At 41.1% G+C, this 13,032-nt stretch overlaps 1 pseudogene; it reads left to right on the forward strand.

Annotated features, from left to right (window-relative positions):
• The first annotated feature begins 4,555 nt into the window (after positions 1-4,555).
• On the forward strand, positions 4,556-5,899 carry LOC118993892 (heterogeneous nuclear ribonucleoprotein H-like; annotated as a pseudogene).
• Positions 5,900-13,032: the final 7,133 nt, after the last annotated feature.

Genomic DNA, 13,032 nt, shown 5'->3' on the forward strand with positions numbered 1-13,032 from the left:
GATCTAAATAAATAGAGTTATACATTGAGTTTATGGATTGGAATTCTCAACATGTTTAAAAAATATTTTATTTATTTATTTTTAGAGAGAGGGGGAGGGAGGGAGAAAGAGGGGCAGTGAAACATCAGTGTGTCGTTGCCTCTCACATACCCTCTGCTGCGGACCTGGCCTGGAACCCAGGCACGCGCCCCGACTAGAAATCGAACCTGTGACCCTTTGCTTTGCAGGCCAGTGCTCAATCCACTGAGCCACACCAGTCCGGGCTGAATTCTCAACATTTTTAAGATTTCAATTCTTCCCCAAATTGATCAACAGATTCAACATACACTAAAAGAATTCAGGAGGCTGTTGGGGTTTTTTTAGATATTAAAAAACAGATTCTAGAATTCGTCTGGGAATACAAAGGATCTACAATCCAAAAGAGTTTTGAAAATGAGGGACAAAAATGTGAGGTCCATAATTCCTGATTTTGAGACTTACTATAATGTCATAGCCATCCTAATATTGATGTCTAATATAAATGAAGGTAATGTGATATTGATGTAAGAAGATGACAGATAGATAGGTAGATGATAGATAGCTAGATCCATGCACATATGGTCAATTGACTTTTGACAAAGGTGCCAAAGTCATTGAATGAGAGAAAGGAGAGATGTTTAATAAATTGTACTGAACAATTGAAATAATTAAATGTCCACATGTAAAAAAAGTAAATTTCTACCTTTACTTGTAATTGTGAAGTGGTATTTCATTGGGTTTTGACATGAATTTTCCTAATGAGTAATGATGCAAGCATCTTTTCATTGCTTGTTACCTGGCTATGTGCATATTTTGGGAGAAATATCTATTTAAAGCCTCCCCCCTCCCATTCTAAAATTAGGTTGTCTTTTTGTTCTTGAGTTATAGGGATTCTTTCTATATTTTTGATACTAGACCCTTATCGGAGAGATGTTTGCAACTGTTTTCTCTCATTCTGTGGGCTGTCTTTTCACTCTCTTGATAGATGCACAAAATTTTGACAAAGTTCAATTTATCTATTACCATTTTTCTGCTCATGCTTTTCACATCATAGCTAACAAATCATTGTTGAATTCAAGGTCATGAAGATTTACACTTACATTTTCTTCTAAGAGTTTTACAGTTTTAGTTAGGTCTTACACTTAGATCTTTGATCCACTTTGAGTTAAATTTTGTATATGGTGTGAGGTAAGAGTTGAGCATCACTCTTTATCATGTGGGTATCCAGTTTTCCCAGCACTGTGTTGAAGAGAGAAAACCGTGTCTTTTTGAGGCTGTATTAGGACAAGATTTTGAGTACAGTTGGATGGTTCCTAGACCAGAAGTTCTCACATTTTCTCAGTTCGTGATGATCTCAGTGTCTCAGGGATACCTAACAATTTCATGTCTTATACATAGTTAGGGCCAAACAACTTAAGGAAGTATTCATGCTCTAACAACTTATAGCTGTTTTTGAAATATTCATGTCAAGAGAAGATAATATTTTTATTTTATTCTTTTTTTAAGATTTTATTTATTTATCTTTAGAGGGGAAGGGAAGGAGAGAAGAGAAGGAGAGAAATATCAATGTATGGTTGCCTCTCGTGAGTCCCCTGCTGGGAACTGGCCTGCAACCCAGGCATGTGCCCTGACTGGGAATCGAACCGCGATTGTGTGGTTCGCAGGCCCGCGCTCAATCCATTGAGCTACACCAGCCAGGGCTTTGTTTTATTCTTAAGTAACTGACGGTTATTAGATGGGTGTACCTGCTTTCCACTGAATAACTTTCCAAACTCTGGATTAGGATATGGCACTACCATATCCGCACTTTTTGTTCTGTACTGACTTTCATACGGTACTTACTTTTTGTGACAGGAATCACTTGAAATCCAACTTTGCAAAGACATGATACCCACAAAACATAAAGCAATCTTGGGCTAGTAGTTCATACAATATCTGACACATATTGGATATCCCTGCATTTCCTCAGAAGTTTAAAATGTTCTGCAGTAAGCCTGTGAGTCTGCGGTGGTGTCCAGCATACCCCAGCTCACAGCTGGGGAGCCACGCCCCTGGACTTGCGGGAAACTGGTTCTAAAGAACAAGGCAAAAGAGACATAGTTCCATCACAGGGAGCTCCAGAAGGGCAGGCTGTTTAAGAACACCGAGAATGCTCAAAAATGCAATTTTACATGATTTTGGTGTGGAAGACCAAAAGGAATTTCACAAAGAAACCCTAACGAGTCCAGACTTACGGACAACAGGTACCATTGATGGACAGTGTGCGTGTGTGGGGAGGAGACACAATATTAGGTGCAAACCTACAAGGGTGGCCCAGATACGTAATGGCAGGGCTGGAAACATCAATGTCCCAAGTGAAGCAGGTCTGACAAAAAGTACTCAAGACAGCTAAGAGGGAAATTAACTTTCAGAGTAAGGAAAATATTTTTAGAGCAAGGAAGGTCGGAGTAGGGGTAGGCCAAATGTTTAGGTGGTTGTTGTCATGTTTATGGAGATCAGAGAGAAATATGAACCTGTCTCGTTTGTCAGGGAGAATGATGTTCGGACGAAAAAGACTGCATTTACAGAGATACGAAGGCATGCACTGGGCAGGAGAGCCTGGATACGCTGTCGTAACAACACACAACTACAAGAAAATCAGTGGCTTAAACCACAAAGGTTTACTCCTCACACAAAGTTCTTTGCAGATCCTTTGGCTCTCTCGGTGGCTGTCCTGTGGGGGGGGCGGGGAGGGCGTGCTCACCCTTCCTGCTTACTGTGGTCTTGTGGCCTTGTGACATTAACATGTGCTTCCACACAGGGGACGGCGGGCATGGTGGATCTCACATAACTCTTCAGTGGTTCCACACAGAAGTGACAGTCTTCACTTTCACTCGTATTTCATTTGCCAAAACAAGCCAGAGTCACTTGCTTTGAGGGAGTGGGAAGGAGCAGCCCTCTAGAGCACATGGAAGAAGAGAGGCTTGGAAATATTGTTACTGCTGTAACGCCCACCATAAAGTACCTCAACCTTCTTTGTCAATAATTCTTTCTCGATTATTAACCTACATTTTCTGACACTTGGAACAAGTGTTTAGACTATGTACAATGAAGATAAATAATAAAAAGGGGAGTTTTATCTGACCCTTCACTTCTAAGTAGAACCTACTTTGCAGCCCCTGTGGTTGGATTACCTCTCCACTCAGTTCTGCCCAGCCATCCTGGTCTAGGTGGGTGGGATGAAGGATGCCCTCTGGACCACGCCAAGGCAAAGGGGGCAGGGCTCTGGGGGTGGGTGGGGAAGAGGGATTCTGAGAGCCTAAAAGTGGAGCACAGGGCCAGCAACAGCATAGATTATTTACTGTTCTGTTCCCTAGGGATTTAAGGGTGCTGCACCTTAACTAAACAATGGAAATGACTGTCGTTAGGTTGTCCCAATAGCTGTTTTATGGGTAAGTTGAAAAGCCAAATTTATGGGCAGTCCCTTTAGAGCTATAGTAAACACTAATAATCCCTTAAGATTAACCACAGGAAGATCCTTTTATGACTATGAACAGTGAGGAACTTTTGCAGTTCTGCAAATCTCTCTCCAAAGCCTCATCCACTTCCTGATATACAAATGCCTAAAAAGCTTTGCAGTCCCCTCTGTGCCTGAGTTCACACCCTGCAGGGGCCCGGACCCTAGAGTTCATTAGACTTTGAAGAGGCTGTAGGTCCAGAAATGAGGGGTGTTGGGTCTCCTCTTCAGCAGTAACCCTGAAATGCCCATTGTATAACCTCTAGGTAGCCTGGAACTGGCCTTTCGGAGTCTTTGAGTTTATGATAGGTCACTACCAACACTTCAACTTCGGGCATACATTTTGAAATGTGTCACTGCTGTTTTATCAACAGCAGGAGTCTCTGCTGTTTACTGGTGCTAAAAATCTCAGCTGAATTGGAATGCTCTTGCCTTAAATGGAGGCTTCGTCCATGCTAAGAAAGGTGCAACTAGCAAAAGGCATGGTTTCCACTTTTCTCTAAACTGTCCCTTATGTTCAGCCCACGAAGTAGCAGATCAAATGGATCAAAGATTGGCTGTATTTCTGAGAATATTTAGAACTGCATGATAGTTCCAGGAAAAGACAAAACGGGGCTCCTCTGGGACTCAGCTGGTGAACTTGAACTCAGTGGCCCCGTGTGTCTTTGGCAGTTTTGCAGCAGAGGTCTCGTGCTGTCAGAGCAGTGGAGGTTTGGTGCTCACATTTCTTGGAACTGATACAAGAAAGAGCCTGGCGTTAGTTTTTATAAGCATTGGCTCCAGAAATCAGAACAGGTAATCCTCCCTGGTGAGGCTGTACATCTTACACAGAGGAGACACATTTATGGAGCGGAGAATCCTTTAGAAAAATTGGCCCTTTTCTCCAAATAAATGGTGTGTGCTTAACTTCTAATAGCCAGAAGCCATAAATGGGAAGAATTGGGAGAGAACTCTGGAATAAATGGTTGCATTGGACTGAATTGTACCAGAAGATATATATGAAACAAGAATGGAAAAAATGAATAATATGTTGCAGGAAAAATGTGCCTGGGATTTTGCTCGGCCACAGTGAAGTTGTGTGATCAGTCTGTTTCGCCTGAAGGCAGAGACGGATTCCTGGGGAAGGTCCAGGGCTTGCCCTTGTTTTGTTCCGCAGACAATTCAGCATTTTTGTTTGTTCCTGACTGCAAAACTCAGAATGAGGATCAAGGTATTCATTTCATTTACAGTAGAGAAGGCAGACTGAGTGGCAAGGCTTTTGTTGAACTCAAATCAGAAGATAAAATCAAACTGGCCCTAAAAAACGAGAAACTATGGGACACACATTTTTAAGTATTCCAGAGAAGCAACATTGAAATGGACTGTGTGTTGAAGCGTGCTGGTGCAAACAGTCCTGACATAGCCAATGATGACTTTGTACCACTTAGAGGACTCTGCTCTGGATGCCACAAGGAAGAAGTGGTTCAATTCTTCTTCTGGCTGGATATTGTGCCAAATGGGACAGCATTGCCAGTGGACTTCCAGAGAAGGCGTAGAGGAAGACCCTCATGCAGTTTGCTTCACAGGAAATAGCTGAAAAGGCTCTAAAGAAACACAAGGAAATCAAAGGGCACAAGTATATCAAAACTTTTAAGAGCAGTCGAAATGAAGTTAGAACTCCTTATGATCCATTCCAAAAGCACCTGGCCATGCTGTGGCCAGGTCCCTTGGACAGACAGACCTGAAGCGGGTGGACCGAAGGACCGCACTGGTGGGGGCTAGCTTTGCAAGGATGAGGCGTGGTGCTTAAGGAGGAGGTTATGGAAGCTGTGATGATCATAATGGCTGTAATGACGGCTATGGTTTGGGGCCTCGATTATTGATTTTCAGGAATGCCTGTCCACAAACATGGGGATAGTGGCATACGACAGGGACACTGTGCACATGCAGGGATGACCTTAAAGAGCTAGTGAGAGCAGCGTGTAAGGGTCACTGCTCAACCCTGTGAGAGTACGTATTGAAACTGGCCCTGATGACAGAGTAGCTGGAGAGCAGATGCCCAGCTTGCAACTAAGAAAGATGCTGTGGCAGGTATGTTGAAAGACAAAGCAAATGTGCAAAATATACAGTAGGACTCTTCTCGAACTCTAAGCGAGGGCAAGCGGTGGTGCTCATTGTGGTAGCCAAATGATGGGAGGCATGGGGTCGTCAAACCCATCCCGTTAGGGTGGCCCAGCCAGCCAGCAGCTGAGAGGCAGTGATGGAGGTGGCTATGGTGGCCAGAGCAGATGTGACCAAGCTTCACAGGAAAACTCCAGTAGTTTTTCAAGCAGACGTTGCACGGGAAGCCAAGAACGGCGCACAACAGCTACTGCAGCAGGAGAAGCCGTGCATCCACCAGGGTGAACAGAATGGGAGGGATGCTTAGCGTGTCCAGTGTGAGTGGTGGATGGGGAGTGTAATTCCTCCTTATCATGGACTCTTGGTCAACATGATTTTAAAGAAAAGAAAAAAACTAAAGTTTAACAGTTTGGCAACACCAGCTTGTGATTTGTGTTTACTCTAAGTGGAAATCAGGATTGTTTTAAAGACTTAAGTTTCAGTGTTTTTGAACATGGGTATTCATCTAGGATGTAACAACTGAAGTTGAGTAAACTATAATTATTTAACAATTTTTGGCTTTTCTCAAGTTAGCTCTATCATAGGCTGTACTTAAGCAGTAAGTATATTTAGGTTAAAGTAGCTGAATTATGTTAAATATTGCTCTTCTACCACATTACATGGATCATTGGATGCATGTTGAAAGACATGCTTTTTTTTTGTAAAATTCAACATAGCTGTGTCCACAATTAAATGTGAAACATTTGTCATGTTTGTTAATTCTAGTTTCATCTAATAACTTCTAAGGCATGTAAGTTTAAGGGTTTTTTAAGTTTATGAGGAAAATATGAGTCTCGATACCAGTGCTTCAGGATTTTGGTCTTGGTGTCCGTATGAAATTCCAAGGCCTTGATTTGAATATGTCATTGTGTCGCCACTTCCTTTTAGGCGTGTTGTGCTAAGTGAAATTTGTCAAATAAATCTTCCTTTTAAAAGCAAACAAACAAATGGGCTTGGGATTGCTGGGGTTTGCCCGGCTCTAAATCTCAAGCTAGCCAGTCCCTCATTTGGGGGATTTTTGTGTTATACTCATGCAAATTTTAGGGAGAGCTCTAGAGGGCAGCAAAGACACGCATGGTTCCTTGATGAAGAAGGTCACATTCAAAATAGTGCAGACTACCAACATTTTCTGTATACAATGCCAATTTTTCAAACCAGTGTCTGAGTTACAATAGATTCCAGATTGTTAGAAACACAGAATTTTAGGGCTTAGAAGGCCTGTAGTGTTTTCAAGTTAGCTCAATCCTCTCATTTTACGTAAGAGGAACTGGACCTGAGAGGTTAAGTGATTTTGTTAGTGTCATCTAGTTAGTGGCAATGAAGACCGCCCCCCAACCCCCTCAGTCACACACATACACGGACATGCTCGATCTCATATTTAATCACGGTTCTAGAAATATTTTTTCCATCCTGAAATGATTTGGCCATCATGGAGGCTTGCATTCAGACACATATTTATGTCCTATAAAAAAAGGACTGGTGGACATTTTTAAATCTGAAGTTGGTGGTTTTTAAGCACTGTTATTAAACTTGGACAGAGAAATTGGCTCTCTAAAGAGCCAGCCAGGTCTGAATTTCCTCAGCCAATATTTCTGGGCTTTGGACTCTAGGTGGCGACACAGGCCCTTTGTTTTGCTTTCCAGGCGCGTCCACAACCTGGAAGCTCTCGGGAGGAAACCTGATTATTTCTGTTCTTCTTCACCCTAGTGAACTAATAGCATTTTCTCGAGCTAAGTTAATGATGAGGGCCTGAATGCTAACTGTTTTTTGTTATAATCCTCTGACAATGACTTATTTAACAGGTCATGTTCCGTTTTGTTATGTATTTGTCAGTGTCGTTATCTAGACAGAACATTGTATTTGTTTTTAAACCCCGCTGCGCTCATGCGGCCGCTGCTTCGCCCGTTCCCTGAGCCACCACTGCCCACCCAGTCACACTGCGCCATTCCACCCACCCCCCCGTCACTCCCGTGCCTCCAACCAAACATTTAAATTCCGTGGAATCAGCTTTACATGGGCATAAAGACCATTCTGGAAGAAAAAAGAACTCAGAGGGTAGTCTTGTAAGTCCGGAAGGGAGAGAATGGCACTCCCCGCATTTGTTTTCCGGGTTCATAAGAACTCGAGCAGGGTTTCTCATGAAATGTTCTGAGTACCACGTGGGATACTTGTGCAAATGCAGAATTCCTGGGCCACACTCGGACCTGCTGGGTCACAATCTCTGAGGGCACATCCTGGATGCCGGAACTAGAGCTGCAAAGAAGCTGCAGATTTTTTTTTTTTTTGATCAGCTGGTGGCGCTATTTCTATCTCCCTCCCTATTGTCTGGTTTTCTGGCCTAGTGCCCAATTCCCACCGCTGAACTTGGAGCCAAAAAGTTCATGAATAGAGTGCCACCCACCTCCCAGACGCTTTCTTCCCTCCTTTCTCCCTAGCAGTAACCTGACCACAGAGCACGTAAGGACACATGACTGGGAAGATCATGTGGAACGGAAGAAACAAGAACTTCAGCGTCACAGAGAACCAGGGTTACTTCAGTTTCATGAATTCACCACAATCGCACCGGTCGGAGATTAACATTTGGGAAATATTTTCTTATTCACATTTAGGAAATATTTTCTCCTGGTATTCCACCCCGCCAACTTCTTTTTTAATTTTTATTTGTCAATTAGTTTACAATCAGTATTATTCTGTATTAGTATCAGATGTATTGCATAGTGGTTAAAAATCATATAATTTACAAAGTTTTACCAATATTTCAAGTACCCACCTGGTCCCACCCATGGTTGTTATGCTATGGTTGACTATATTCCCTATGCTGTACTTTACATCCCCCACTTTAAATTTTAAAAATATGATTTTAAAATTCACAATATGCAAATATATTCTTTTTTTATTGTTGTCCAAGTACAAATTGTCATGTCAGAAATTCAAATGACGTAGATGAGATTAAAGTCCCCTTTAACCTTCCCAGTCCAAAATCCACACCCAGTGGGACTGTGCTTCACGTTGCTTTGAAACAGGCTTCCAGGATGCACGGTCAGGTTTGAGGAATCATTCCTGAATGTTACTACATTTACATCCATTTCATGTCTTTTGAACTACTGCAGAACACAATCTTTTTCCTAGGACTAAAGAGTCTCAAAATTTGTACACACTATCTTGCACACTTCTCTTTTCATTTCATGTATGTGGTGGATATTTTCTCATCTCATTATAGATCCTTCAGGAGACATGATTTTAATGATTTGACAGTATTCCATCATACAAACATACTGAAATCAACTTATTTATTTTTTAATTGTATTTTTCATTGCCATTTATCCCTCTTTAGCCCTCTTCCATCTCCACCCAGCAAACCTCTCCCTAACAATCACCATGCTGTTGTCTTTGTTCCTGAGCCCTTTTCCGCTTGCTGGGTCCCTCAACACCCCCCCCCCCACCACCCCCACACACACAGAGCTGTCAGCCTGCTCTCTACCCATGAATCTATCTCTCTTTTGCTTGTTAGTTCAGTTCGTTCATTAGATTCCACCTATGAGTGAAATCACATGGTAAATGTTTTTCTCTGACTGGCTTATCTCCCTTAACATAATGTTCTCCAGGTCACCCATACTGTAGCAAATGGGTAAAGGTTTCTTCTTTTTTATGGCCAAGTAGTACTCCACTGTGTAAATGTGCCCTAGTTGTTTTACCCACTCATCTACTGGTGGGCACTTGGGCTGCTTGTGTATCTTGGTGATTGTAAGTAACGCTGTGAGGAACATGGGGGTGCTTATGTTCTTTTGAGTATTTTGGGTTTCTTCAGATATATTCCCAGAAGTGGGATCCTTAGGTCAAAAGGCAGTCCCATTTTTTTAGCGGTTTCATCTCCATACTGCTTTCCACAGTGGCTGCACCAGTCTGCATTCCCACCAACAGTGCACGAGGATTCCCCTTTCTCCACATCCTCACCAGCACTTGTTGTTTGTTCATTTGTTGCTGATACCCATCCTGACAGGTGTGAGATGGCATCCCATTGTGGTTTCCATCATTTCGTATGTCTATTGACCACCTGTATGTCCTCATTGAAGAAGTGTCTATTCAGGTCCTTTGCCCATTTTAGATTAAATTAGGGTTTGGTTTTTTGGTTTTTGGGGTTTTTGGGGAGTGTTGAGTTTTGTAAGTTCTTTATAAATTTTGGATGTTAACACCTCATTAAATATATTGTTTAATATGTTTTCTTATTCAGTAGGTTTTCTTTTTATTTGTTATTTTCCTTAACTATGCAAAAGCTTTTTAGTTTGATATAGTCCCATTTGTTCATTTTAACTTTATTTTTTGTTTCCCTTTCCTGAGGAGATACATTAGAAAAAATATTGCTACAAGCAATGTTCAAGATTTTACTGCTAGGATTTTTACAGTTTCAAGTCTAACATTTAAGACTTTAATCAATTTTAATTTATTCTTATGTGTGGCATAAGTATGTGGTCTAGTTTCACTTTTCTGCATGTATCTGCCAGATTTTCCCAACACCATTTATTGAATAAACTATCTTTAGTCCATTGTACATGATTGCTTCTTCTGTTGAATATTAATTGACAATAAAGATCTGGATTTCTTTCTGGGCTCTCTACTCTGTTACACTGATCTATGTATCTGTGGTTTTATGCCAGTACCAGGCTGTTTTGATTACCATGGCCTCACAGTATAGTTTGGTATTAGGTAGTGTCATTCCTCCAACTTTGTTCTTCTTTCTCAGGATCACTGTTGCTATGCGAGACCTTTTGTGGTTCCATATAAAATTTTGAAATATTTGTTCTACTTCTGTAAAATACATCATTAGAATCTTGATAGGAATTGTGTCAAACCTGTAGATTCTTTGAGTAGTATGGACATTTTAATGATGTTAATTCTTCTTATCCATGAACACAGTATGTGCTTCCACTTATTTGTATCTTCTTCTGTTTCTTTCTTCAGTGTCATAATTTTCTGAGTACAGGAAGTGATTTCTGGATACTAATTTTGTCTCCTGCTACACTGATGAATTTATGTACCAGTTCTTGTAGTTTCTTGGTGGAATCTTTGGGGTTCTGTATGTACAGTATCATGTCATCTGCAAATAATGACAGTTTTTCTTTTTCTTTCCCAACTTGGATGTCTTTTATTTCTTCTTCTTGACTGATTACTGTGGCTGGGACTCCCAGTGCTATGCTGAATAAGAGAGATGAAAGCAGATATCTCTGTCTTGTCCCCAATCTTAAGGGGAAAGTTTGTAGTTTTTGCTCATTGAGCATGATGCTGACAATGAGTTTGTCATATATGACCTTTATTATGTTTAGGTATGTTCCCACTATTTCCATGTTGCTGAGAGTTTTTTATTATAAATGTGTGCTGGATTTTATCAAAGCTCTTTGTGCATCTATTAATATGATGATATAGTTTTTGTACTTTATTTCATGTGGTATATCATATTAATTGATTTGCGAATGTTTCAAACTCTCGTCCTCAAAATCAGTCCCACTTGACCATGGTGTGTGATCTTTTTGATGCACTGCTGTATTCGGTTTGCTAGTGTTTTGCTAAGGATTTTAGCATCTCTGTTCATCAGGGAAACTGGCCTATAATTTTCTCTTTTTTCTAGTGTATTTACCTGGTTTTGAATTAGGATGATGTTGGCCTCATAACATGAGTTTGGGAGTTTCCCCTCCTCCTGAATTTTTTGGAATCATTTGAGAAGCAGAGGTGGTGGTTCTTGTCAGAATTATTGGTAAAATTCACCTGTGAAGCCGTCTGGTCCTGGGCTTTTGTTTGTTGGGAATTTTTAAATTACTGTTTCAATTTCACTAGGTGCAATCAGTCTATTCAAATTTCTGTTTCTTCCTGATTTAGTTTTGGAAGATTGTATGTTTTTAGACATTTACTCATTTTGTCCAGGTTGTCCAATTTGTTGGCATAGAGTTGTTTGTAATATTTTCTTACAATTCTTTGGATTTCTTTGGTGTCAGTGGTTCTAAAACAATTTAATAACTGATTTACTGATTCTCCAGATTTTGGATATTTAGGTTGTTCTTTATTTTTGATAATTCTTCCTTTTTAAAAATCAACTCAATGCCTTCTTACACTCACCATCCCCACAGCTCCCTTAATTAGGGAATATATATATATTCATAACCCAATATATAATATCTATTATCATAACCAAATAATTAAGATGCATGAAAAGTAGCTGATGAGGTCAAGATCATTTTATAGTTTCTGCCACGACCTGAGACACAAATTGCTCTATGAATGCAGATGAATGTTGAATTTTAACTTCTTAGACTTCTGTTGAAGCTCCACTCTCCTTGGCCAAATAACTGAAGCAAAACGAAGGTGTCTTTCCAGAACTCTTTGCTTTAAGCAGGTGAGCATTTTCACAATTAGAAGGGAACTTTGCAATCAGTTTCTTTAATGGAAAAGATGCTCTTACAGAATTAATCCATCTGGCTCAGAGGAAGCAAGTAAGAGTCTCTGAAATTGATTGGATTAAAGGGGCTCCTTAAAATCAGAAATGCTTGGGCACTCATCTCCTTTGCTGGGTGATTGACAGAGGCCTTCAAACCAACCTCCTGCATGGGAGGTACGTGGCACAGATTTGTTGTGATTTCAGAGACTTCTGGATGAGAATCAACTAAATCCATAAATAAAAATGTGCTGAACACCTTCGCCTGACCGACTCGAATCACGCAGGAGTTACAAACAGACTCCCTGCACTCGTTAGGGCACAACCACCTGCCAGGGCTGGGAGTCACAGCCCTGGAGGGAAGGTGCTAGGTTTTAACTGAAACGTGAGCTTGAGTATCTGCGTTGTCTCTTTAAAAACACAAGGGGAGCAAAAATCATTGCCTCTGCCCTTGAGGACATGTTAATCGAATATTACTAGAACAACAGACAAGCATGAAACTAGAAGACTTCACAGGCAAGATAAAGTGCACCCGTGACTAACAGCAGCTGCAGATTAAAATGGTGTTGAGAAGGAAATGAACAGTTACTATTTGCCACACGTAATAGTAATGTGGGTGTTCTGAGGATTCAGTGTTTCTCACAGAATTTCGATGTTCTTTGACTCAGAAGAATGAATATAATTTGGGGTTCAGTTTTGGTCGCAGGATTTTTTGTTTTTTAACATCTGCTATTTGGGGAAGTGTGATTAGAGGGTTGGCCCCTTGGCTCAAAGGAAATTGATCTCGCTCTCTCTCTCTCCCCCGTTCTCTGCTTCTCTCCCCCTTCACCCCTGGCCAGATTCACTTTCACCCAAGGGGAAAGAAAACTAGAACTTCGGACACTGTGGATTTATACAGGACCATTACTCGTGGCACCTGTCCCCTAACACCATCGGTGATGTTGGGGACATGGAA

This window comes from Sturnira hondurensis, unplaced genomic scaffold (genome assembly GCF_014824575.4).
Source record: "Sturnira hondurensis isolate 20B ecotype Veracruz unplaced genomic scaffold, ASM1482457v3 Scaffold0008948, whole genome shotgun sequence".
NCBI classification, from domain to species: Eukaryota; Metazoa; Chordata; class Mammalia; order Chiroptera; family Phyllostomidae; genus Sturnira; species Sturnira hondurensis.